The sequence below is a fragment of the Poecile atricapillus genome, chromosome W (genome assembly GCF_030490865.1).
Source record: "Poecile atricapillus isolate bPoeAtr1 chromosome W, bPoeAtr1.hap1, whole genome shotgun sequence".
NCBI classification, from domain to species: domain Eukaryota; kingdom Metazoa; phylum Chordata; class Aves; order Passeriformes; family Paridae; genus Poecile; species Poecile atricapillus.
Window position 1 is genome coordinate 31,719,632 of NC_081288.1, and position 26,416 is coordinate 31,746,047.

Here is a 26,416-nt window from a genome sequence, read left to right on the forward strand (position 1 = left end):
AGGAACCGGTAAAAACGAAGCGAGCAAACGCCCCTTTTCTACCCTGCCCTACATGAAACGGTTCGGGGAGACCCCTCGGACGTCCAGCAGCACGCAGGGCCTCGGGGCGCCTTCCCGGGAGCCTCTGCCGATGAGACCCACTTCCTGCCGCGGGAGGCGGCGGCCGCGCAGGGCCGCGGAGGAGCGGCAGCAGCGCCCCACTCGGCCCGGCGCGGCCGGGCTCCCCCGCAGCGGGGAGGGCGGCCCAGAAAAGCGCTGCGGCAGCCCCCGCTCCCCGCGCCGCCGCCCGGGGCATTCCCCGCGCTCCGCCCTGAGCCCCCCCGCTCCCCGCGCAGCCGCCGGCTCAGCCGGGGCCGCCTCGGCCGCCAGGTGTCGCCGGCGCACGGGCGTCCCCGCGGCCCCTCCTGCGCCCGGAGCCGGCGGGGCTGGCTCAGTGCGAGCGGGCGGAGGCGTCAGCCCGCAGCGGGGACGCGCAGCCCAGCCCGGCTCGCCTCGGCTCGCCCCTTCCTCGCACACCCCCGCGGCCCGGGTCGGCTGACGCTCTCGGCACCGCCAGCGGCCGGCCGGGCGGGTCCCGAGCACGGCCTGCGGCCGCTCTCCGGAGGCGGCGGCGGGGAGCCGCGGCGAGGAGAAAGCTGCTGCTGCGGCGGCGGCGGCGGGGGGAGCAGCCATGTTGGAGCGGGGAATAAAGTGACTTTCCTCGGGGAGGGAGCGCGGCCGGCGGTCCGCCGGAGTCGAAGGCTCTCGGGCGGCGAGGGGAGGAGGGGTTCGGCTCCCGGCGCACGGATACCGCTCCTAGGCGGAGGAGAAGGGGAAGGAGAAGGGGCAAAGGAACCGCCCCCGGACCCGCGAAGCTCCGGCGCTGCTGGTGAGTTGTGGCTGCTCATTGTCTCCCGGCCCAGGGGTGCGGGTCCGGCTCGCGGCGGGGTGTTGGCTCTCGGCCTCTCGGAGCGTGGGACGTCGCGGGGGGTGAGGTGACAGCACGGCCCCGGAGCAGGGTGGAAGTGATGGTGGTCGTGGGAGAGCGCCCCGCGAGGGGGCCGGGGGCTGCCCGGGGAGCCCCGGGCACGGGGAGCGCCGCTCGGCGCCTCCGGGCAGGGTCGGGCCGGGCTGCGGGGGATTTCCGCTGCCGGTGGCGGCTGGGAGCGGCTCCGCGGGGGCTAGGGAGCAGCTCCGGGAGGCTGAGCCCTCGGCGAGGGGAGCCGAGCGAAGGGAAGGGTGAGCCGGGGATGGCAGCCCCTGAGCGCTGCCGGATTTTTTGGTGATCCTGTGTTCGTCACCGTCCTTTCCCCACCGCCTCCTCCTCTTCAAGCGAGGCAGCGTTCTCCTGACAGCTCTTCTCCTCGCAGCCTCCGCACGTATGACACATCGCTCCTATTGCAGGTCTCCCCCCACACGCACACCCAAAATATGTAGGTTTCAGTGCGTGGCATAAGAGTACTTCTGCTCTGAGCTTTGAGTTAGAAGCTGACAGGATACGTGAACATTGTCTGACCCTGAACTTCTGTGAACTCCTCCCTCTCCTTCCTCGCTCAGATATGTAATGGCTTGAGATCAGTAGAGCAAAATGGTTCTCTCGAAAGGACGGTGGAAATCAGGTGGGATCTTGTGTATTTTATATTTCTGTTCAAATTTATTATGCCCACCAGTGACAGTACCGTGTTCATATGAGTGGATTAGCTCTTGCGTTAGAAGAATGCTGACCTTGATCCCCTTTGTCTCTCCTGCAACAATTTTGGTAGCTGGCTCTGGTTGTTTTAAAGTCATTGCTGTCTTTGGCACTTTGCTGATGGTTGTTAACAGTGTTACGGGTTTTATGAGCAAAACGGGGTTGATTTATAATCCAAACTCAGTAATTTGAAAAGCATCCATTTCCTTTTTTTTTTTTTTTTTTAATTATGGTGAATAGTTTCTGTTCTTTTGTAATTTTAACCGATCAATAACAGCATTCTTGTAGGTATCACGGTATAGATACAAGAGCAAGCCTGGTTTGGCGTTCTCCCATTACTTCTCTCCCCTCCGCTTTTTTATTGTATTAATTGAACTGGAAACAATATCACCAAAGGTTAAATACTAGGAAGATGGTGGGGGGCAGAAGAAAACGTTTATGAAATTAGATAAATTCAGATTTGTTTTTCTTATTAGAATTGGGAAAAAAAGGAAGTAGGTGGTCTGGTATTTTATATGCTTAAGATGTTAAAGAAATTGCCATATTGCTTTGTTGTAAGAATTCTGTATATTCACACACAGCTCTTGTTATTTACATCTGCACTTCAGTAAGTGACACGAGAGAGGCTTGTTTTGAATAATTAATGTGGAAGTAACAGATATGAAAACATAAAATCACATGTTTGAATACATGGTGCAGTTTTTCCTTTAAAATTGTTTGTGCTTGAAAGAACAAACTGAATTCAATTCTCCAACATAGATAAACCATTGTAATGTTAACTTGGCATTAAAAGGACCACTTAAATTGGAAAGATGAAAGCATTGGGGTTTTTTGCTGGTGTTATTTAAATACTGTTTTGACAATAATGAGTCTAACTTAAAAAAATCTTTGGGAAGAATATCACAATGAGGTTCATACCTTTTATTTGCATATTGTGCTGTGTAGCCCTGTGTTTATCCAGGATGGAGCTCTACACAAATCATGAGGTGGGTTCTGCCTACATCCGTACTGAAGAGTTTGCAAATTAAAGCCCATGTTGTCTGAAGCAAATTATAGTTTGAATGTGGGGAGTCATTTATTTTAAGCTTGGCTAAGAATGTAGTGCATTAATTGATCTTTTTAATATGTAAAATGCCACTAGCGTGTAGTGAAATACCTAATTTATAATTGCAAATATAATTTAAATTGAGAAACAGATCATGGATGTGTATTTCTCCTGAATAGCTCTGGCTTCAATTTCTGCCTAACACTGACTGCAGTGTGTAAATATGGTATAGCTTATGACAGGGATGTTAAGATGCTCAGTCTGCATGTGTTACTGTTATGATGTTGAGCTCTTACGGTAAGACTATGCAGAATTTTTTGACTGGCCTAGTAACATACTGTAATATTGTAATTTCTAAAATGATTACCTGCTGCTAGAAAAAAAAAAATAGCCATGTTTTACTCATCTTAATAAGTTTATGTCCAGCAGTATATTTGTGTAATTGCACCTCAAAAGTGCAGTTGGGAAAGGCTTTGTTGAAATATGGTTCAGTGAAGAGTCTACATTAAAATCTTTCCATGAGTTTGCTCGTGACCCTCTTTTCATGTTAAGTGGAAGCTGTTGATATTCCATGTACAAATCAGTTTCTATTTTTTGTCCAAGAAAGCTAATGAGCTGTATTTTAAAAAGTTGTGTATATTAGTTGTTTATTTGTTGAATGCATCTATATGGTATGATGTGAAAATGGACAAGATCATGTCTAAAATCAAGCTCAGTAATTATAAAGCTTTTCTAGCGTAAACTTACTAAATGTTGCTTTATAGTTCTGAAGTTACAGATTTTTTAACTTTTTAGCTGCATGCTTTCTAATGCTTACTCTCTTTTTATTTCTGCAGCAAGCATTGTATAGCTATTAAGGCAGCTGGACACCACTGTAATCAGTGTCAGTTTGGAATTTTATATAATACACTACAACTTTAGCATGTAAAAATGCTTTTAAAATGCCAAATGTTTACTTGAGAGTTATGGTTCACATCTAAAGAACAAACTAAACCAGCATATTGTTAGCAATCACTGCCTTATTTTGCGATGCACATAATTATAGCAATGGCTTTTGCCTTCTGAATGTAAGAACTGGGAATTGAGGGGTTTTTTGTGCCTGTTCACATACTGATGTAGCAACTTGGATGATAGAGGTAAAAGCATTTTATATTTACATATTTTAATCACTATATATCACAGACAATAATTTGCTTTTAAAAAATAAGTCTAGGCCTAGGGGGCTTTTAAAATTCTCTCAATATTTTATATCCTGTTCTTTTTGGGCCCTGGTAATGTTTTTCCTCATGAAACAGGGCTTTCTCCAGGAACACCCACTAGTGGTGTGGGATGTTTGGATTTTTTTCCTGTGTATTTTGTGAAGAGTCATGATGCACTTTTGACAATTTTTATCTGAAGAAGAATTAAAGTTAATGCTTGTTGGAAAAATGACTTTTTATAATTCTGTATTGAATACAAATTCATAGATACTCATTCTTTGCTAACCTGATGGATTGGCAATTCTTCCAGAGTTGTTGGTTTCTTGAACTTCCTTTAGCAGTGATGTCAACTGTCAAGAGTTTAGTAGAGCTGGCTAATTAGAACATGTACAAACAGTAGTTTTAACCACCGATAGTCACAAGGAATAAACAAGACGTGTACTTGAGCTGATTTGCCAACTGGGAGCAGAACAACATTGGGAAAGGGGAAAAGAAAAAGGACTACTTTAGTTCTGTAATGCTGTTATGTGGAAAGCAATGACCATAATGGGTGCATAAATCAGCTAATTTGCATTGGACCAGCTTTTGGTACATCAGTCCTTGAATAGTAAGGCTTTAGCCACATCCTTGGAGATCATTATACCCTATACCTGGCTGTGTTATAAGATACCATAGGCACATTGATACTTGGAATTGTTCTAACAGTCCTTTACTGGAATATTTGGGGTTTTGTGGTATAGTGCTTGCTTTTAAAGGATTAGAAATCTCATTCACTAGGAAACATCAGTTTATCAGGAGTGCTATGCCTAAGCACGAGTGTTGGAAAAAAAGAAATATGATAGAGCAGCATTGTCAATGCAGCAGCAGAAGAAACAGCTGTCGAGTCACGTTTTAATTTTTCAGGCAGTAAGACAGAACTATGCAAAATGATTTTAAGAAGACCTAAAAGTACCAATTTTATAGCATTTTTAACTAAACACTAAAACGTTTCTCTTAATTTCAGGACAATTCTCTGCTCCCTTATTTCAGTAACATGTTAAAAATGCAATAAGCTGAAGGACAGTTTTATCTCATGTTTTGGTTATGAGCTTTTTGGGTTTTTTTATTTATCTTCTCTGGAACAACTAGTTTTGCATATATAGTGATGATCAGGGCTGTGTTATTACAGCAGAACAAAGAAATTACGTGTCTTTCACATGCACTCCTAGCTGCAGTTCTTGCCTATCTTTGATTTTAAATTGAACTTCTTAGGTATTTTGCGTAAGTGAATGTTAATCTGTGCCCTCTAATCAAATTTCATTTAATTATTATCTGTACCTCGTAATTGTACTCCCTTCTCTGACTGCTGTTGTTTTTAAAGGTTTGGTAGAGTTTCACAACAGTCTCTGATTTTTAACATCTGCATGTAGTCAGCTTCACTGAGGATACTTGGATGCTTTCAGTTTCTGTTAAAGTTGTCAGAATCATGACATTCTCTTCTCTGCTTGGTGAATTAGAGCATTTTGCAGGCATGTAGCTGCACTGAGACAATAATATCATAGTCAACTGTCATAACCTGTATAGTCTTTCAGAAATGTATTTTCCCAAGTATTTCTGACTTCTTGTTCTTACCTTACGATATGTAAGTATCTTTCTTTGGCTGTTGTTCAGGTGTGTGCAAGGCATCTTTATACAGCAGTTGTCGAAATTAACATTTTGTGAGGTTTACAGTTAATTGGTCTTTGCTGAAGTAAATATCTTTGCAAAATATGGATTACTAAGAATTACCAAAGAATATTTTCAAATATTTCATCAACAAAACCATTGTCTTTTAATTGAAAGAAGAGTGTTTGGATTAAGAAGTTATGATCTGTAGGTTAGTTTATAAAAAACGTAAAGAAGCTGGTTTACAAAAATTTAAGAAATTGACACTGAGATTAATTAATATGATTGATAAGAAAGGCCAAAGTCTGTGATGACAAAAGCCCATGTTATTACAATTAAGTGTATTTTAGGATGAAATTGTATTCTAAGAAATTCATTAGCCTGTTAGAAAAACTGAATAAAATGTAAGCATTTGATGTTCTTGATTTGATGAAAAACTGCTATATTCATAAGTAAACCAGCTGATAGTCATATGTGGTTCTCTGAGACATTTCTTAAGAGAACCTGAACGTGTTAAACAGCTGTCATTGAAGTTGTGAGGTAAGAATTGTAGAAGTTGGTAGGGCACTTCGTGGAGCGGAAATGCTGGTCATATATCTCAGTATGTCTAAGAACACTGAGAAATTATGTGATTTTAGCACAACTAAGGTTTCATTCAGTGGTTTTAGGAGTTAGTTATATGCATAGTAATGGATATTGACAGAGCGGGAGATGAAGCAAAGAAAACAACTGTTGCTCAGCATATATTTATAGAGGACCAATCTTGTGAAACTAACGTCTGGTTCTCTTGATAAGATTAAATACTTCATGTGGTATGTTGTTGATATTGCAGACAGGCGTCACTGAAACTTTTTACTTGGCTCTTACGTGGCATTTTGATTATGGAACTAAAATGATAGATCAAGTGACAACGTACGAAATGGTTTAAAACCCAGTGGATAATGTGAATCAAGTGGTTACCTATAAATAGTGGCTGTTACGTAACTGCATGTGATGAGGGCTCCTCATCGTCAAAGTACGTTGGTGAGGAAGCCCTGGGAAACCTGCTCAGTGTCAGCTGTTGGGTATTGCCACTAATGAAGTGAAAGTCAGTGAGAATTGCCCATTATTTCTGTAGCTCCAGAAAACTGGGAAAATCATAGATTGTGAAGAATAGGTCATTAGCACAGGGTGGATGCTTGGGAAAACCTGTTTGTTTATTTTATGCAGTATTTTATATCGGGCTTTAAAAGATTGGATACAGAGTAGTAACTTTTAAAATAAATCATTTATATTTGGTAACTAAATCAAATATACACAGTTATTAATATTACCTTTTAGTTTGCTTATTTTTTCTGTAAAGGTTTGGAATAGTTTCTCATGTATAATACAGAACAGACACTAAGTGTTGATCTGCATTCAGTTTGTGGGGTTTAGGGAGAGCTTTTAATTTGAAAATATAGTAATCAATAATATAATTAGTGGTACACAGGAGAACGAAAAACAGTTATGAAGTAATAGATTACATTTTTTATTTCCATCAGTTATCTGTATGTCTTGAAATGAAGTTGAGTTTCCAGTGCAGAGTTCATAAATATTCTCTGTAGGCCAAAAAAGATGTGGCTGTAAATACATTTAACTGGGGAAAATGAAAAGGCATTTTTTCAGTCTGTCATTAGTTTATTTCCAGTGCATCTTCCTCTGTCCTTTCTCCTTGTCAGGACCTGGTTGTCATAAACAGCAGTGGAGTACCTACACGTGCAGGGGGCCTGTTGCCTGCTTAGGTGCTATTCAGCCTTAAAGCTGTGTCATAAATACCTACTAAATGGTTCAAGCATCTGCTTGTAAAGCATGGGTCTATTTCATAATTCACCTTATTTATGTGTGCCTGAAACCCAAATATAAAACTAAAGACTTCCTATATGACTATGAGAGACAAAGCTTGGGCTGATGCTGCCTGTGAATAACTTGGTTGCTCCACAGAAGAATTGAACCTGGCATAACTCTGGTGCTATCACTCAAAGCTGCAGTGATTTTCCCTTTGCTGGCTGCTGCTCCCATCCCCACATTCCTGCCCTTGTACCAGCAGGTGTCTTATGACTCTGTCAGGGAGGTTACATTGTGTGTTTGGGTTCAACTGTACTTCCATGTTTACAGGTAAATAACAGTCACTTTCTGCAGTATCGATGGAAAAACAGCAGTTTGTAATGCTTTATTTTTTTAAATATCCTGAGCAGATGGGAGGGGAAACTTCCTGTGTACAGAGAGGAAAGGAGGTGCTCAGCTGCTAAATATATCAATCATATATGCTGCATTAAAGTCTTAAAAATGATGTGTAAAACAGCAGCTCAGAAACCTGCTTTGGTACTGGGTAAGAAGGCACAGTGTGGAAATAATTACTGATATATCTTGTAAAATAGATTCTTAATTTTTAATATAGGTACATGTTTGAGGTGAGAGTTATGAAATTAAATAGGATTTTTGGTGTGGATATCATTAGTGTTGGACGAAAGACGTCTAAGGAAACTAAAAATTACATTTTATTTCTTGCAAATAATATTTAAAAAAACTGAACTAAATAAGCTGAAAATTAACTACAGTAGGAGTTTGAAAATATTTGGAAGATGCCACAATAAAAAAATGACTTAACTGTAGTATTCGTGTTTTAAAATGGGCCTAGTACTGCCGTTGTGCAGGATTCTTGTTTTGTTTCTGAAGAATTAATCACCTCGGGAGAGACAAGATAATTGGCATCACTGAAGCCACAGTTTGGATTTAAATCAGTGAAATTTACAGACACAGTGGTCTTGAGAATAATGACCTGTATGATACTCAGGTAAAGCAATTTCAGAGGCAATTCCAAAAATGTAAGATTTTCTATAATGTTTCATTACCTTTGTAAATGTGATTCAGTAGGTTATGGCAAAGAAGCAAAATATTTTGAAGCTTACGCTATTTACCTTCGGGATTAAACAAGATAAACAGCTTAACAGTGTTCCCATTTGCACAAGTCACAGTATTTTTAAACCTGCTGCTCTTAATTCTGGGTTGTTTATCAGGAAATACAGTTAACCTAAATGTCTTTTGGAGGCTTGTTTCTGATACATCTCAGTACAATTCTCAAAACCAAAAATGTTTCATCCATAAGCCAAAAAACAGCTTTAAAATGTATTTAGTCAGAAGGTGGCCTTTGGTTATTGAGCACAGTCTTTTTTCCCCTTGTGGGCTGCACAGGAGAAACAACATAATGGTGTATAGTAATTAGTTTCTTCAGTAGTTATATGTGTTTTTTCTTGAATTATGCAATTTTAGTATTTTAGAAGCAATACAAAGCAGATTATGAGCTCTGAAGATATGGATTTGGTATGCTTTGTTAGTCAGCTTAGTTACTAATACTTAGTATTTTAAAATGTGTTTGAGTATGGTTTGTGTCTAAAATATAAAATGTTCAGTGCTGTTAATCAAGTGTTCTGAACTTGCTTTCTTTAAAAGGGACTTTTTCCTTTTTTTATACTGTTTGTGGTGGTCTTACATAATAGGAGTTTTGGCTTCCTGGTATTTGTGAATATTTCTGGTAGTGGAAGAAGTAGACATTACTTGAAGGATTTAAGTCATTAGTTGTTTCTCACTGTTAAAAGTTAATTTGGGCATGGATAGATAGCCAGTGATCATTTTCTGATGCACCTGTAGCTGCATCTAACAAAATACCTACATTCTTCTTAATCATCTGTTTCTAGCAGCGGGTAGATAAAACCTGAAATTTATTTCAGTAAATAAATTATTCACATCTAAAATATGAATTATGCCAGATTGACTGATTTGCATTGTGCCTTTTTTTTAAAATGCATATATCTGTAACCAGTGGAGAGAAATAAGTTCAGAGGGTAATTCAAAGATCTTATTAGAGATCCACCTCTCTTTCCCCATTTACCGTGGAGGGAGCCCATCAGAACCATTGTTCTTGTATTACAGCATTACACTTGGAGTTGAATTAAGCACTTATTTCCAAATAATTTCTGTTGCATCAGTAAACTGAGGAGGTTTGCACAGCTGTCTGCATTACAAAGTTGATGGTGAAGAAGGAAGAGAGAGACTGGCTGGGGGATGGAGGCAAGCATTTCCTTACTGGTGTTGGGAAACTTTAAAGCGTCTCCAGCACTGCTGTGAAATTTTCTCTTAAGTGCCTCAGGTGCCTAAAGATGATGAGTGTCAATTCCCACTCCCTTCCACCTCTCCCATTCATGCATTTTGGTCTTTCAATATGTAAGCAATGAAACATGCATATTTTTCTTTATTCATCACTCCTGCTTGTGAGTATTTAGCATTTTAAAATTCATGTGAGTAGTAGTGATAGTATATTTTAATATTGAAATAGGTTCCTGAAGAACTGTGTCCATGTTGTGTCTTCTGGCAATTTCAGAAACTAGGATTGCAAGGACAAATAAAAATGATCTGTTTTTTTGTAGTAGAAGAATTTTGTTCTTTGACTATATGTGCTCTGTGATGAAGTAAGACAAGTGAAGATTTGAGCATATCTTACACCTGCAGTTGATGTTCATACTTGACTTTTTAATGAGGTTATACTTCATTAAGTTAATGGTGAATTTACGTATTTACATGATTGGATTGTCATATCTGCTTTTGGTAACTGGAGTTGTATTTTAGTTCAGAGTCTGTTGTTTGTTTTGTGTTTTTACTTGAAAGATAGGATGTGAAATCTCTCTTGTACTTAAATTTTGAGAATTATTTCCTTGGATTGGTTGACATTATTTGCCAACCAAACTATGCTAGTTTAGATGAATTGTTGACGATATTTCGAAATATAACTGCAACAGGTTTTGTGTGACATTGTGTGCAACAGGTGTAGTGATATTGGTCAGTTCTCATGAAAAGTAGTGCATCACTAGCTAAAAAAGTATGTAGGGGTGGATTATGCCAATTTTGGGTTGTTTAATTTGAGGCTTCTTTAAGATGCTGATTTTAAGGTTATAGGTGCTGAGGATGCTTTGAAAATCAGCCTTAGTGGAGTTGTCTGCACAGACATGTTAATAGAAATTAACATTTATACCCATAATATCCTGACAGTATCTGAAAACCTAGTGGCATAGATTCTAGTAAATACTTCCAAGAAAAAACTGCAGGAGAAGCAAAGACGGTGTATCTATAAAATACTGCTAAGCTGCCTTTATACTAACAGCATGGCCTAGCTTTTCCTGTTTCTATGGCTAGATGTTATCTTGCTCTCAGTCTGTTTATACCAATGTGAGTCTAACCTGGATTATTTAATCTACATTAATGCTTTATGTCTCAATGTAGTTAATTGCGTGGGGCCTTTTCCAGTCATATATCATACCAAGCTAACATAGTATGTAACCTCACTGCTTCCAGCCAGATCTGAAACACAGACTTGGAAAAGAGCCCCGTTAACTGTCCTGTATAGGTAATGTCTTCTCCTAACTACATTTTATATGCAAGGCTTCCAATAGTAGGTTGTTAACCCCCCCCCCCCCCCAAAGGTCTTTGTCACTGAAGAAGGAAAAAAGCCTGAAACGTCTGATAAAGCACAGGAAGTAAAATTGTTGACAGAGAAAATTCCTTTTCTGTATAGTCACTTTTATGAGAAAGTGCCACTCCCCAAAGGTAATATAATTAACTGTTGGTGGATCCTTGTGATATAATAGATTTATTTTTTTTTCTTGTGTTCAAAGGTTAGAAAGGGATAAAGAAAACTTCATGGATTAATATTCTTCCAAGGGTTTTTGTGGTATTTTGCTGTGTCGTCTGTGCTATGTTCTAGTTTATAAATGTTTGCTTCTCTGTGATCATAAGAGGCTTTGGAAAAATAACATGTTCTGTTTTGTGCAGAAGTGGGAGACATTTATGATGGTCTTTTCACCTTGTTTATCTCCTTCCACAATGTGCACAAGCCTTGCTTTTTTTGCTAGGTAGTAATATTCCAGTTGGATTGATTTATCGTGGCTCTTTATTGGAAAGTCTGGGAAGCTTTTTGATTAAGCAGTGTGAAATACAGAAAAGCTGCACTGTTTTACAGCATAGAGATACATCTTTATTTTTAATAATGTCCCTTTGCCCTCTTTGGATGAGTAGCTCTGTTGTGTTTTTGAACCAAACCTTAGGGTTAGCAGTTGGGTTTTCTTGGGTAGCAGAGAGGGCAGAAGGTGTCAGAAATGGGGGAAGGAATGCATAACCAGGACCAAAAGAGCTTTTCAGGTGGTGCATGGTGTTCTGTGCACTCATCCAGAATTGGATTACTGGAGGTTGTTCGTCCAGGCTTTCCTTACTCTTCTCTGGGTTTTACTACATGTGTTGTGTAGAAATCTGTTTACTTAAATGATTCCATGAGATTAGCTGTACAAATTTGTACTGTTGTAATAAAGATGGAAACTTTTAGCTTCTGATAAGGGAAAGCTATGTGTGAAAAGATTGCCATGTAGAATTACTTAATTCTGTGTAATTTCAAAGTGCTACTTAGGGACAGTCTATCTATTACATGGAAGAGGGTTTGATCTTGAATTTTGTTTTCTAAATGGCGTGCTATCTAACTGTTAACTTGAAACAAGTAAATGGAGGAAATATAGCATACTAAAAAGTAATTAAATTAATAGAAAAGAGAAAGCCAGATGGATAGAAAGAGATTCTGACCTTGTAGAAAACAGGAGGTATTTAACAGTATAGTAAGCATTAGTAGGCCTTTGTTTGTTTTGCTTAAGGAGTCTGAAAGTAACTCCACTAAATGTGACCTCTTTTTAGATTTTGGACTACTTAAAATCTTATTTATGATGTATTTGGAAGTCTTCTTACTTGAAAGGTGCAAGGAAAATTTCAGGTATTTCCTTAGTGAAACTTTCCTGTATATTGAGAGGAGGAGGTTTAAAATTGCAGTTCTATGCCTGGGTGAAATTTATATGTAGCAAATGAGATGTAAAAAAAGGCAACCCCATATTCTTCACACATGCAAGAGCATGTTCTGTCAGCACTTTCTGCAGTTACTTTTGTTGCACACTTCATGATTAGTTAATGTGTGTTGGGCATGTTATAAATGCATGTCTGGCATATCAGGATATGATTTATACTGTGTAAATCATAAATACTTCATTCAGTATTTTCACTGCTCATTACCCAGAATTGTCTAGCAGCACTTGAGAGAGTAAATGAATTCTCCTAAGACCTAAATGCTGTCATCAGCAATATCTCTATGTTTACATTCTCAGCTGCATGGACCACTTTTTGAAATTACCTGCTGTGTGAATAAAGAAAAAGTCTTTGTCATGCTAAAGTAGAATTTTAATACAAGCACTAAATAAATTAAAAACACTGCTCTTTTCTGAAAGAAATTGATGTCTCAAATTTAGATATCCAGTCTCAAAACAGCAGTATTAATCATCTAGTTGGGATAAAGAGAAAGTTGCTTTTAAACAGCTTTTGGTTGTTATTCAAAGTTAATTGTTTATTTTAAAGGGGGAAGTGAATTTTCTTTGTATGAAATGGTGAACAGTGCTAAAATTAACCTGATCTGAAGCATGTGATGCACTGTTTAACAAAATGATGCAGTTCAGTTTAGGATCGTTTAGGAAAATAACAATATCTTCTAGGTGTTTTTATTTATACAGTCAGATCAACATAAATAATCTGAATTAAAGCCAGAGTTTGAGTCTTTATCACAAGGGGTCATGCCTCTGTAGGAGTACTGGAAGTGACATTCCAGTCCTGGAGGGTATGAGACTAACTGGGTCAGGGCATGGTGGGGACCGGGATCTTCTTAGCCTGACTGTGCCATGGAGAATGATGTGGCCACCAGGGCTTCTCTTCTGTGCCTCTAGCGGGTGCATTTTTTAATGATAAAACTAGCTTGCTACTTTAAAGCTCGGAAAAGCATCTTAAATTGTTGCTTTAATCCTTTTCTTTCAACTAGTGATACCTGGTAAATTGCTGAGTTCTTGTTCCTGTCTGTATTCTCACTAACTTGATCATTTGGTCTTCCTAGCTGGCAGACATACACTCAGTTAAAGTTTGATGTTGGCATTGATGTAAAGAGATGTCTCGGATATAGATTAGATTGAGAATAGTGTGAGCTACAGGAGAACGAACATTCATTTGCAAGGTATTCACCTGTTTAAGCTATACTTGTTTTAATGAAAAAAAAAAGCTGTGGTTTAAGAGTAGAAAAGCTTTGAAGTAAATACGTATTTGCTATTACCTCTAAATGTCTGTTCTGCCTAGGTTATGTACTGATATGTATGGGATCCCATTGTGATTAAAAACTTTATTAGTTAACTCTGCCTGTCTATATGAAAGATAGCAAATTTGTGTTACTCTGACTTCTGGCTTTAGTTCATAAAGCTGTAATGTGAGGCACAAACAAAAATGTCGCTGATTTTTGCCTGGTATTATCCCCCTGCTACTCTACAGATACAGCATAAAAACTGATTCAATGTCCTAGATGCTGGTAAATGTCTTTATTTATAAAATCTGGATAGGAGTATGCATGTGTTTGTTTCTTAGTAAAAGAAACTGAAGCTGAACCAACTTGAGTAAATTCTTTTTCCCCTACTGCACTCTATATGAGGTTGAAAATAACTTGCTTTAGCCTTGTCCCCACACCATGCTTTCTGTCAATGTGGTGGTCATGAAGGTAGAGTGGTGATGGCCTTTTCCATCACCTGATGGTCCAGGACAGCTTTCCTCCCCTGCAGACTTCAAAGGACTCCCATGGTAGGAGGAGGTAACACGGCATGGTAAACATGTTGTGGTTTTCTCTCTGAGTGGGAGTTTAAATTAATGACATTTAGAAGAGTTCATGTTTAGTCATCCCATTTTGTTAGATGAATTGTTTGCTGCAAAGCTCTTTCCTGTATATGCTCATGGATCTAAGCACTAATGTGTCAGAATGCTGTTCATCAGACCTATGCATTCCAAAAAATGGCACGTTTTCAGTTTGTCCTCCAAGATGCTCTGCAAAGTGCATGTAGTGTACAACAGAACAAAGGGAGATCCTTAGGTCTTTTAGTTGACTTGGTGATTAAATTAGGTAGTCTTCATAGAGGATGCTTTGACTCTGGTCAAAAATGAAGTGAAAACCTGTTCATTACAAGCCTTATTAATTCTACCCTTACACCTCATGCATAACCTCATCTTATTTTAATAAATGTCAGCTAGTGTAATACATAATTAAACTGTTTTGAACCATTTCTCAATTATCATTCTAAATTGTGAAACAAACTCTGTCAATCCTTTAAGTCATATCAAAACAAGCTGTTTTTTGGGCTTATTGTACTGTCTTAAGGAAATACATCAATGAGAATTTTTGCTGAAGGTTTGTAAACCATGAACTGCACAAGAAATTAAGCTTCAGAAGCTTACTGAGATGCAGATAAAGTCATAATGTTCTGATAGTAGCAGACTCTGATCCCTATCCCTGCTTTTATTTTATTTTATTGTGAAGTACAAGGGGTTCAGCATGGTATTTACAGCTGGATTTGTTTGTTTACACCTGAGAACGGAAAGTTTAGCTTTAGGTGTCAAGCTAGTATATATGACAGGCAATGTCTGTTTCAATTCTTTTCCATTTTTTTATTTTATGTTCAGTCTGTTCTGTATAACTGTTGAGGAAATACAGTAACATTTATTTCAAAGGGTTGATACAAGATATTTTAAGTGCTTATAAATCTTTGGGTTTGGCTTACAAAGTTTTCTTGGCCTTGCATATGCTAACTGCAGTGGGATGCCACATGTGTATAGCTTATTTCATTAATCTTTGAGTTGGGGGGTTTTATCTCAAGTCTTCTACCAAATGAAAGTTTGCTACTGCATTTTGGTATTTTACATCATCTTGCTGGGATACTCATGAGCCGTTATTAGGTTAATTTTCTTTATATTGGAAGTTCTAATCAACTAAAAGTATTTTCTGCTTGAGTTTTGTACTTGTTTATAACTCTGTCATATTTCAGTAGTAAGCAAGAGCTAATCTAGTGTGCAGAGAAGCAGGATACCTGGTTTGTGTAACTCTGTTGTAAGAGATTTTCACAGCATGTGGCAGTATATGTAGCAAGAATAAGCTTAAAAAGAGTTTGTCCCAACTTGACTTTGTAAATCAGATTTGAATATTTAAAATGCAAATTTAGTGATAAATTTATATTTCAAAAACTAATCAATGTTAATGGTGTTAACCCTGTGGAGAGGAGATTCTTTGATAGAATTATAGAGGTTTTTATTTTAAAGTCTTGTTAGAGTGGTAAAGAAGTTGGATGATGGATGTGGGGGAAAGGGCAGCTCATACAGATCAGTCAGTCTTATTCCTAGGGCATCCTGATTCTGTCTGTCACTGACATTCAGCATGTGAACTCTGCCATTTATTTTCCTCTTGATGTCTCAATTGAGACAAATAGCTGATTTTTTTAATTTTTTTTTTTTTTTAAATCCAAAGATTAAAGCTTTTTCTATCAGGTTATGAGATAGTTGTATGTTTAGTTACTTTCCCTCAGAAGTTAACTGTGTGACTTAGTTAATTGCTCTTTGTTAAAGGGGGAAGTTACTCTTCAGGCATAGTTTGATCAGCTGCAGTGTAAATGTATCTGCATGAGTGCTGTCTTCTGCATGCATCTGAGATCTGCAAGCTGCATGTAGTTGTATTTGCAGGTTCAGTATTTTTTTCCTTAGTCTCTCATACTTAATGAAGTTCTTCAAGCTTGTTACAGGTACAGATTAATTCTTGGGAAGATAATTGATCTGTATCTAGAAAATTTATGTTGTATGTGGGAATCATGCTATCTTTGTTACAAGGACCTGATTAAAGTTCATGGAAGCATATAATGGGGAATTAGGTGTTGGGAAAAGAGGTCCCTCTATGCTTGGTTTGTTTCAGATTTGCTTTGGTAGTGTTTGACTGTCTTTGCTTTTATGCTGTCAAAATGTCATTATTTGGATCTTTCCCAATGTTTTTATTCAAGGGATAGGAAACAGAAGGGAAAGCACTAATTGGGATGAGTCTAGGAAACATGCTCTGAATACACGTACAGCATTTGTGCTTTCTTAACCAGATTTCCAGCATGTGAGATGTGTGATGGCAGAGGCATTGTTGACAATGTAGTTATATCTCATAGGGAGTCCAAAATGTATTTTCATCCCTTCTGCCACTAACGCAAAGTGTGTATTTCTCCTTAGTGAGGTTCTCTCAAATTCTTGCATTATAAAGAGGAGCTTCTCTTGTTAGTTCATGAGTAATGGCTACATCCTACTATCTCTTTTGTCAGCAGAGGGTAGGATTTCCTCCTACACCCAGGGAAAAAAGAGAAAATTAGAAAATAGAAGCTAAAATCAAAATAAATGTGAGAAGAAATAGGCCAGCTTAATCACTGATTCTGTGAAACTGCAGTTCTTTCTTTAGGTGAGAAAATTACTCTTTTCAGGGGACCAGGCAACACCTCTGTTGCTGGGCAGAGGGTACTTACATGTATTGATGTTATACATTTGATTAAAGTAGAATGGAAAACTACCTGCAGTTCTGAAGCACCTGGTACCTTGGTTGCTTCACTGGAAGAGGCTAAGGCACTTAAAAACTCAGTAAAATCTGAACTTGTGAAAACTTACAATTCTCTTTGTGCCTCAGCATAATTGTGAGGGCAGTATAGGTGGCAACAATTTAAACAAAAGCATGAGGGGAAATATTTTGTGGTGGATTGTGTATCTTTTTCATTATCTTCTGTGTACTGCAGTCCTGCAGCAGTGATACCTGAGCTGGCTGTAGAGCAATTGTTGTGCACACTGCTACTGGCAGAAGCCTTTCACTGGAAGTGGTTGCAGAAAACGTTATAAAACTTTCTATGAAGTCTTACCAGTTGTTTCCCTCCATGACTTGAAGTTTTTTATTCCCTGCAGGGTTAAAAACCTTTCACTTTTCAATGTTCCATTTAACTTCAACATTTGGAGACTGGAGTCTGATATTTTTTTTTTTCCAACAATTAATCTGTTTCATTATCTGTGACAGCAAGTGGTCAGTGAATGATTATTTCCCCCTCACCTCAACAACTTGGTAGACCATTTGAAATACAGTCTAAACACAATAAAAATAGCCCATGTCATGCTGAAGTTGAGATGTTTGCTGAGGCTGTGCAAAGCAAGAGCTTGTTTGAAAACTGTGTATTTTGTTGGATTGTCATCACCGGCTATCTATCATATTACAAGTTTTCAAATCTAAAATGAAGTATTCCACTGTCAGTCCTGAAATATGCAGTATCAAAATGTTACATGGAGTGTAATTTTTGGCCATCCTTTAGATAAACCTTTCTCTCCACTGTTGTTACACTAGTAAGGTTTTTACTTGTGGGGATACACAGCTTAAAACAAACTTACTAGGGAAGTGTATGAGTTTAAGTGGTCAGGATCTCTGTTTGAATCATTGGTAAGAGTTATGTTAGAAGACAGGAAGTGTGGCATTGCTGATACTACTGAATGAGAAAATTGCTTACAACTTCTTGCCTGTAAACCAAGCCTTTGTTTTTTGGGTTTTTATTTTTCCTTCTCCACCCCCACCCCCAAATCTGGAAAGCCAGGTAGTTGGAAGCCATTTTTGCCTTTTTCTTCTTTATTTATTTGTTAGCTTGGTTATTTTGTTTTTCTCTAGACAACAGTCCACAAGCATAATGGCTTTTAGCTTTAGTTGACTTTCATATTGGCAGTCTAATGGCGACATTTAGATGTAAGTTTATATAGAAAAGACAAATAATACCAAAAATAGAGAGGGAAGAAAAAGTATTCTTTTGGATTTTTTTTTTTTTTTAATTTATTTAGATTCAGAAAACTCATATTTTTAAGGATGACGTGAAATATTAACACATTTCTGTTGTTTTTCCAGTCTATATGATAATTATTGATTCTTGGGAATCAGTACTTTGGCTGAATATTTTGAGGGTTGATAAATTGATTGAATATTTCAGATTTGCTAAATTACAGTCTGTCAGATTTGCAAGTTACAGATTTTCACCGGCAAAACTAAATCAAATGTGATCTTTATTTTTCAAAATAATTTGGTTGTGTATATCTTTGCTATGATCCCTGTTAATTTCTTCAGTTCTTTTTTACAATAACTTACTGGACTCAAGTTTGGGAACTTCAGAAAAATGATACGATTTCTTACGTGTTTCCTACGTATCGTGAAAAGGGTAAGATTTCCTACGTAATTCGCTCAGCATCTCTCAGTGTTAAAAATAGATCTGTGAAATTCTTCCCATTTTTTGGCGATTTTTCATTTGTAATGGTGCTATTTTGGTTACTTTTATTTCTGATATTTAAACAAGCTATGCTAGCATGAAAGTGGGAATTTTTAAAATCAAAGCTAAAGGGGGGGAAAATTGTAAAAATATTTGTCAGGATTTGAGCCTTAGAGAAAGAGTAGTTAATTTCTGTTGCTTTCAGTAAGAGCATCTCACAGATTAGTGTTTTGTTCTTTTTATTTCAAATCTTCATTCTAGCTTTTCTTATTTCACTGAATCTATTTCTTTATATCCAGAAAGGTTACCTTCAGCAGTTCAGGAGAACTTAATCCCTCGCCTATCTAGTGCAATCAGAAATAAGCTTTAACACACAAGGAAGAGTAAGCTAAACAGCAGAAATGCATATTAAAGTACTCTTACATAAGGAGGGTATTTTTAAATGATGCTGTCTTAGTGGTGTGGATTTTGTAAAGGCACTCATGGTCTTGTAAACAGATGCAGTTAAAAAAACAAGATTGTCATCTTAAGCATGAGAATTTTTCTGTAGAGATCATGGAGGGCTAAGAGACTAAATCCATTGTCAGTGTTCTTTTTCATTTTACTTGGAAGGTTGGAGGGTTATTCACTGGGGTGTTTTGTTGTAGTTTTTACTTCATAGCCAGATTCAACTTGAATGTAATTTTCAAGAGCTTTCACAATTTCCTTTTTTTGATGCTTTTATTAAAATAAGAAAAAAAGGAGATAAAAGATGAACCTGCAAAAAAATTTCACTACCTTGAAGGCATACTCGAGATTCTGAAAACACTTCTCTGAGCGGTGTCCATTATAATGGAATCTGGATCAGACTAGGAGCACCTGTAAAATGCATTTACTTTCTTCTGTTGTTATAATAGCAAGATGTGAACTTCAGCTGTGTCCTGGGCTGCATCCAAAGCAGCGTGGGCAGCAGGGCCAGGGAGGGGATTCTGCCCCTCTGCTCTGCTCTGCTGAGACCCCACCTGCAGGGCTGCATCAGCTCTGGGGTCCCAGAACAGGGAGGACATGGAGCTGCTGGAGAGAGTCCAGAGAAGGGACACCAAGATGATCAGAGGGATGGAGCACCTCTCCTGTGAGGAAAGGCTGAGAGAATTGGGATTGTTCAACCTGGAAAAGAGGGTCTGAGACAACCTGATTGCAGCCTTCCAGTACCTGAAGGGATTCAGTTAGAAAGATGGAGAGATGTTTCCAGGGGCATGTAGTGAAAGGTCAAGGGGGAATGGATTAAAATTGAGATTAGTTTTAGATGAGATACTAAAATGAAATTATTTGCTGTGAGGATGGTGAGGTGCTGGAACAGGTTGCCCAGAGCAGCTGTAAATGCCCCTTTCCTTGAAGTGTTCAAGGTCAGGCTGGATGGGGCTTTGAGCAGCATGGTCTAGTGAAAGGTATCCCTTCTTATGGCAGAGGAGTTGGAACTAGATAATTTTTAAGGTCTTTTCCAACCCAAACCATTCTAAGATTCATAGAATCACAGAATGGCCTGTTCTGTAATTCTAAATACGGCTGTAATATTTGTTGATGCTATTGAAAAAGATAAAATAATCATAGACTAGGTAATGGGGGAAAAGATGGGGAAAATGGATTCTAAAAGAGCATTCATAGTTTATGCTTTGATGACAGGCTAGTAACTGAATTTATAGTTAGGTAAGCAATCCTGAAAATTGTCAAGAAAAATGGATGTGTTTTTGTATTGTTGACTTATTGACCACTTTATACTGTTCTTTGATTTTAATCTGTAACATGTTTCATGTTGCAGTTCCTTGAAAACTTAAATCCTAGCAGTAAAATCCCAATTTGACTACTGGATGACTTAAATAATCCCTACAGGAAACTGAGGATTGATACATACATTTATCCAGGGCAAATCCTTCTTCTAAGATTAGTTTATAGATAGATTGTTTACATTATTTTCTTTCCAGAAGTACTGGTTTTGACAGCATACTTTTCAACAGTGGGCATGCAAGTACAGTGAAGTTACAATTTTTTTTCATATTAATATTTTTCTTGTTTAATTTATCCATTTGTGGCAAAGTGAGACTGTCCACTTCGAGGGATCAAGTAGTTGGTTAATGTGTTCATACTGCTGTATATTTTTTCCATCTATTGTTTAGCGATACCTGTTCTTATATATTATGATAAAATACTGAAAATGCTTCAAATAACTGCATCTTCAATAATAATGCATTTATTTCCAATTTCTTGTTGTTCCTTTGCTGGTTAAAATAGTTCTGTAAAATGTGGAGCATTGAGAAAATAAACAGAAAAATCATCAGTGATGGCCATATAGCCCTTTGCTGTAGTATATTACTTTTCACAGTCAAGAAGAATCAGTCTTGCTTCCAAGAAATCAATTCCTCTATTAATATGTATGCTTAAGCAGTGTACTGTTGTACAACTGTTATTCATATGTATATCGTATTTTATGGATTCAAATGAAAATTCCTTGCAGGTTAGTAGCTTATTGTATCAGAAATTTTAGTTGTAGTTGCTTCAAAACCAGATATAAATATGCATTGTGACAATGCTGAAATTATGTAAAATATCAAATGTTCCTGTCAAATTGGCTGAGTCATATATTTCTCTGAACTTTTCTTTTTTTGTTATTTCAAATTTAAGGAACTGTTTTGCAGCATACAAGACAATTAGAAATAACAACTTCAGTATTTTTACTTTGAATCGTTTCTACTGCATGAAATTTAAGTTGGCCATCTAAGGTAGAAGACTGGACACAGATGGCAGAGTAATGGCTGGCTAGGGATCTACTTCATAGTTTAAAGGAGTACTTTAATTTTACAGGCGAGGAAGTCTAGTTTTAAAAACAGACTAGAGGAATCAATTTTTTAGAGCAAGCAGTTTAAGAGCAAAAGAATACATGATATTAAAACAGAATAACTTTCAAGTGCTATGCCTTTGCTTTAAAATATATCTGATTTACCAAAACCAGTAAATTTATTTACAGTGCACATTGAAAATTTTACCTAGACAGTGTAAGTAAGGAGTTGGCATACTCCTGTGTTTCTTACTCTGTGTAAGAGTTGGCTTTTGGCTTTGCGCTGGCATCCTCATAAATCACAGCTCTCTATTTTGATGTTTCTGAAAAGGAAAGGAATTGTTGTTGGTTTACCTGCAGGGGATGAGTTACAATTCCATTAAAAAACAGATTTGAATATTACCTTTTTTCTGAATAAAATTCCTCTTTGGGTTTTGAAGACCTTTGATAATTCTAGACTTTATTCTCTACTTCAGTTTCTCATGGCCTGACTTCTTATTTCATCACACTTTTGGGCTTTCCACCATTTTTGAGGGTGGAATAAATGAAGAGAGTACCAGACTGGAGCTTGCTGAGGAATGAGATCAATTTCTATGGTATCAGTAGTCATCATTCCTTTGACTAAATGTTCAGATGATTTTTAGAAGATAGCAACACTTCATTGACTTAAGGCTTCCTGTGCACAGTAAAGGAAACCAGAGATCTTTGAAGTATTGGAGATCTTGTGTGCCATTTCCTCTTAAAGATTAAAACTTGACATAGGCACTTAAGGATTCACTAATTAGACGAGGCAGATCATTAACATATTTTTCAATAGGTTAAAGATATGTTATCACTTTTATTCTTTCTTACATTATTTTTATAAGAAGACTTCACAACTACAAACTAGCCCAAACTTTGTCTTACAGTTTTTTATGTCCTTTTTCGGAGTGATTTCTGAAGGAACAACCCCTTGAGGCTTCATAGAGATCTGACTAATTTTGTAAAGTTAAATTAAAAACAAAAATCATGACACTGAGTAAAAGAGAAGAATGGTATCTTGACTGAACAATTAATTCTTGTTCCCATGCAAGGCAGAGGCTTAGTTTCAAGATGGTCTTGGTTCTGAAACTTAGAAGTGGTTCTTGAACTTCTTTTTTTCTTGAAAACGCTTGAAAAATGGGTAAGTGAAGATTTGGAAAACAGAAAATTTCATATTTTACTATAAAATTTCGTGAACCGATAGGAACTTTTCAAAAGTTCCATTTGCAAATGAAATTTAAAGCAAGGCTTTAAATGTGGTAGGTTGGTCTAATGGTTCTTAGGGAAGTTGGAGAGTTTTCATGTCTTCAGTGGGAAAATAATTAAGTTAAAATAGAAATTTAAAAAAGGAAAAATTTTACTCAGTGGGGGGGAAAGACTTTTTTAAAACAAAATACAAATAAGTATGTTAGCCCATAAGTGGACTTCTTTCAAATCCTTGTTTCTTTGATGTGTGAAATAAGGCTGCTTAGGCAGCCATAGGGTTTTGTGGTTCCTGTTTTATTCCGGAAAGCTGTCAGTGCAGTTCTCCTTTTGCAGGCTCCTGTACCTCAGTCACAGCTGCACCTCCAGCAATAGCGGATTTGTTCATTACTCTCCCTGCAGAATCACCCATCGGTGAAAACTTGATCCAGGTTAAGTGTAAGCAAATAATAACACTTCTGTTGACTTGATCAGAACATGCAACAATACTGCTTTTCAGCTTTGTGGTGGCTGTGGTAGCACAGTTGATCCTCTGTTCACTGTAGGTTTGAATCAGAGTTACACTTAGAGTGTTTTGAACAAATTCATACCGAAAAGCTGGAAAACTCTGGTGTTGTGCATCATGTGAATTGTGTGGGCTTTTGATCTAATAATTAGGCAGCCTAATACCCAGTTTACTGTCTTGAAATGTAGATCAAATCTCTGTCGTTTTCCCTCTTTGTTGGTGAGAGAACTTGTTGCAGCTTACTCCAGTAATTTCTCTCACGGCTTTTTAATTCCTTGTGAATCTTCTCTCTACTTCAGTTTCTCCTCACTCCTCATTTCAGTTTGCATCTGTCATTGCCCGTTGCGGTTCTGTGCTCAAACTTCTTTCTTCAGTGCTCTAGTTGTTTTATCATGGAAGCATTAATGTATGTTTAGCTTTAGAACTTGTTTTATTTTAGTTTTTTTAATTGTAGATTCCAGAGTAACTTTCCTATCAAGAACAATTTTTTATGCACTGCTTCACAGTCTTTTTTAGTAAATGTTTAAGTATTGGTATGATACTAACAATGAAAATAGGTGATTCTTTTTTTCTTTTCCCTAAGAGTGCTTAGTGATAGGACATAATTTCTCTTCAATAGCTTATATGGTATCATGGAATTGAAGACTGATAAACTGAAAGACAATTGAAGTAGGTTTTATATAAATTATAATGTGGACAGCAAAGTAGAGGCTGAGCTGTTAAAGTAAACATCACAGTGAAGTTAGGACTGTGTTTAGATCATTGTAATCTGTGCAGTTCTTATATGTTTACTTGGTTGCTTTCTACTTTCGAAGATTTTTGTTTGAGATTTTGCTCAATTTCTTTTGTTTGGTTAGTTTCAGTAATAGTATACTAACATAATATGTATTTTTACTTGTTATTTCTCTGGAACTTGAATTTTTTTTTTTAGCAAGCCCTGTTTAATTTATCAAATCTGGTCTTGATTCTTGGGAACCATCTTCACTTTCATCAACTTGAGTATGTTTTGTATTTTTTGTATAAAGCAAAGGTGATTATGCTTCTACTGCAATTCATCAGACAGAAGAACTTATTGCCTGCCACATGTGCTGCCATCATCAAGTTTCTCCTACTGCTCTAAGAAAACTAATGAATTCAGAAGGGAAATACTTCATAACTACATAACAATTTGTGACTGTTTTATCTTCATTCATGATAAATGGCTTCATTTTGGTCCCTGCTTCCAACAGTAGAGATAATTAAGTTGTGAAGGTCCAAGGCTCTCTTGATTCTGTAGGATCATAGAATGGTGTGGGGTTGGAAGAGACCTTAAGGATCGTCTACTTCCAACCCATCTGCCATGGGCAGGAATACCTTGTACTAGACCAGATTGCTCATGGCCTCATCCTGCCTGGTCTTCAGCACTTCCAGAGGTGGTCCACAAGTTCTCTGAACAACCAGTTACGGTGCCTCACTACCCTTACAGTAAAGAGTTTCTTCGGACTGTTTAATCCAAATCTGCCCTCCTTCAACTCTAAGGCCATTCCCCCTTGTCCTATCAATACCTGCCACTGTTAAAAGTCCCTCTCCAGCTCTCTTGTAGGCCTTTTTTAGGTATTGGAGGGTGCTAAAAGGCCTCTCCAGAGCCTCCTCTTCTCCCAGCCTTTCCTTGTAGGAGAGGTATTCTGGCCCTCTGGTCATCTTGATGACCCTCCACTGGACTTGTTTCAATAGGTCCACGTCTTCCTTGTGGTAAGGGCCTCAGAGCTGGATGCAGCACTTCAGGTCTCACCAGAGCAGAGCAGAGGGGGAAAGTCCCTTGCCTTGTCTTGCTGGCCTCACTGCTTTGGATACATCTCAGGGTACAGTTGGCTTTCTGGGTTGCAAATGCACATGGACAAGACTCATTGAGCCTCTCATTCACCCACACGCCCATGTCCTTCTCCTCATGGCTTCTTTTAAAACAACTTTTCAGAATTTCTGAAAGGATTTTTGTAAGCATTCTTTATCTTACTGTATTATGACGTTGTTTTAGTTCTGTGGTGAATTCTATTTCAAACTGAATTTAAAAACGTCAAGGTCGATGTCTTACAATATGTAGTCACCATAGCAGCATAGTGAAAGAAGAATCTGAACTGTAGAGACAATAACAATCATTTTGAAGAGCTAGGAGTCCCCCAGATTATATCTAAAGCTTATTTAAATACCCTGGTAAAAATCCCTTCAACAGGTGTTCCTTATAACCTCTGCTAGGGACATACTGGGTTCAGAGATGGACCTTGGAGAAACGGTGCACGTTTCAGCAGTGGTGTGGAATAAAAGATACAAATATCCCAATGAACTTAGATCAGTGAGATTGTTTTGAATTATCACAGTTGTTTGAAATGACAATAGTAATAATTATTTTTAAAGAGAGTCCATGAGATTAATCCAGATAACTGATATCTGACTAGTAGTTTTTAAGTTAATTTTTTTTAATTTAAATTTCTAGATTTAATACTTTTAAAGTAACAAGATTGGGAAATAGAACCCAGATTTGTGCTCGGTTCCAGTAAATGTGGTCAAAGGTTTGTTCCAGTCATTTTGATGCAAGAAATGGTAATGCCTAGAGGATTACTTAGAGATAGTACCTATACAACATGAACCATGTTGGGAAGAAAAAGATGAGTTCATTTTGCTGTATGACTACACAGTATATCTTTAGGTGGCATATTGGCTGGACTGCAATCCAATGGTTTATTTCATACGATTAAAATCAGGAATGGCAGAGAGTGCATGTCAAAAATTCAGCAGAATGAAGCATGTACAGTTCAGCAGACAGAAAATTCAGTTTTTTATTTCCCTATTGCATAGTAGCTATGACCTGGCCTTCCTTAAAACTAGTATTTCTTTGTAATGAGCAAGGTTTGCTTACTGTTACCAAACACAAGCATAAAATTTCTTAATTGTGCATGTATATTTTGTTTCTCTGTGAAGCAAATCTATAGTTTACTTCAGTAAACAGTAGTAGTGCCTCTACTAATGCAAACCTCTGCCATTCTGGTTTACCATTCAACTGATGAGAAATTGCATTCTCAAGTCTTGTTACAGAAGTGTATTGAAAAGATTAGAGTCCAGGGAGATAAAAAAATTAC

General features: G+C 37.9%; 1 protein-coding gene across 4 annotated transcripts in view; it reads left to right on the plus strand.

Moving 5' to 3' along the window:
• The first annotated feature begins 537 nt into the window (after positions 1 to 537).
• The window catches only part of LOC131591553 (cyclin-dependent kinase 17), a 91,746-nt gene continuing 65,867 nt past the window's right edge, over positions 538 to 26,416 (plus strand). For 3 of the 4 annotated variants that reach the window (XM_058862363.1, XM_058862366.1, XM_058862367.1), the window contains exon 1: positions 538 to 868. The gene's annotated coding sequence lies outside the window, so the exon portion shown is untranslated. Of the gene's footprint in view, positions 869 to 1,186; positions 1,599 to 26,416 lie in introns of those variants that run through there. The other variant, XM_058862364.1, reaches the window with a different exon arrangement.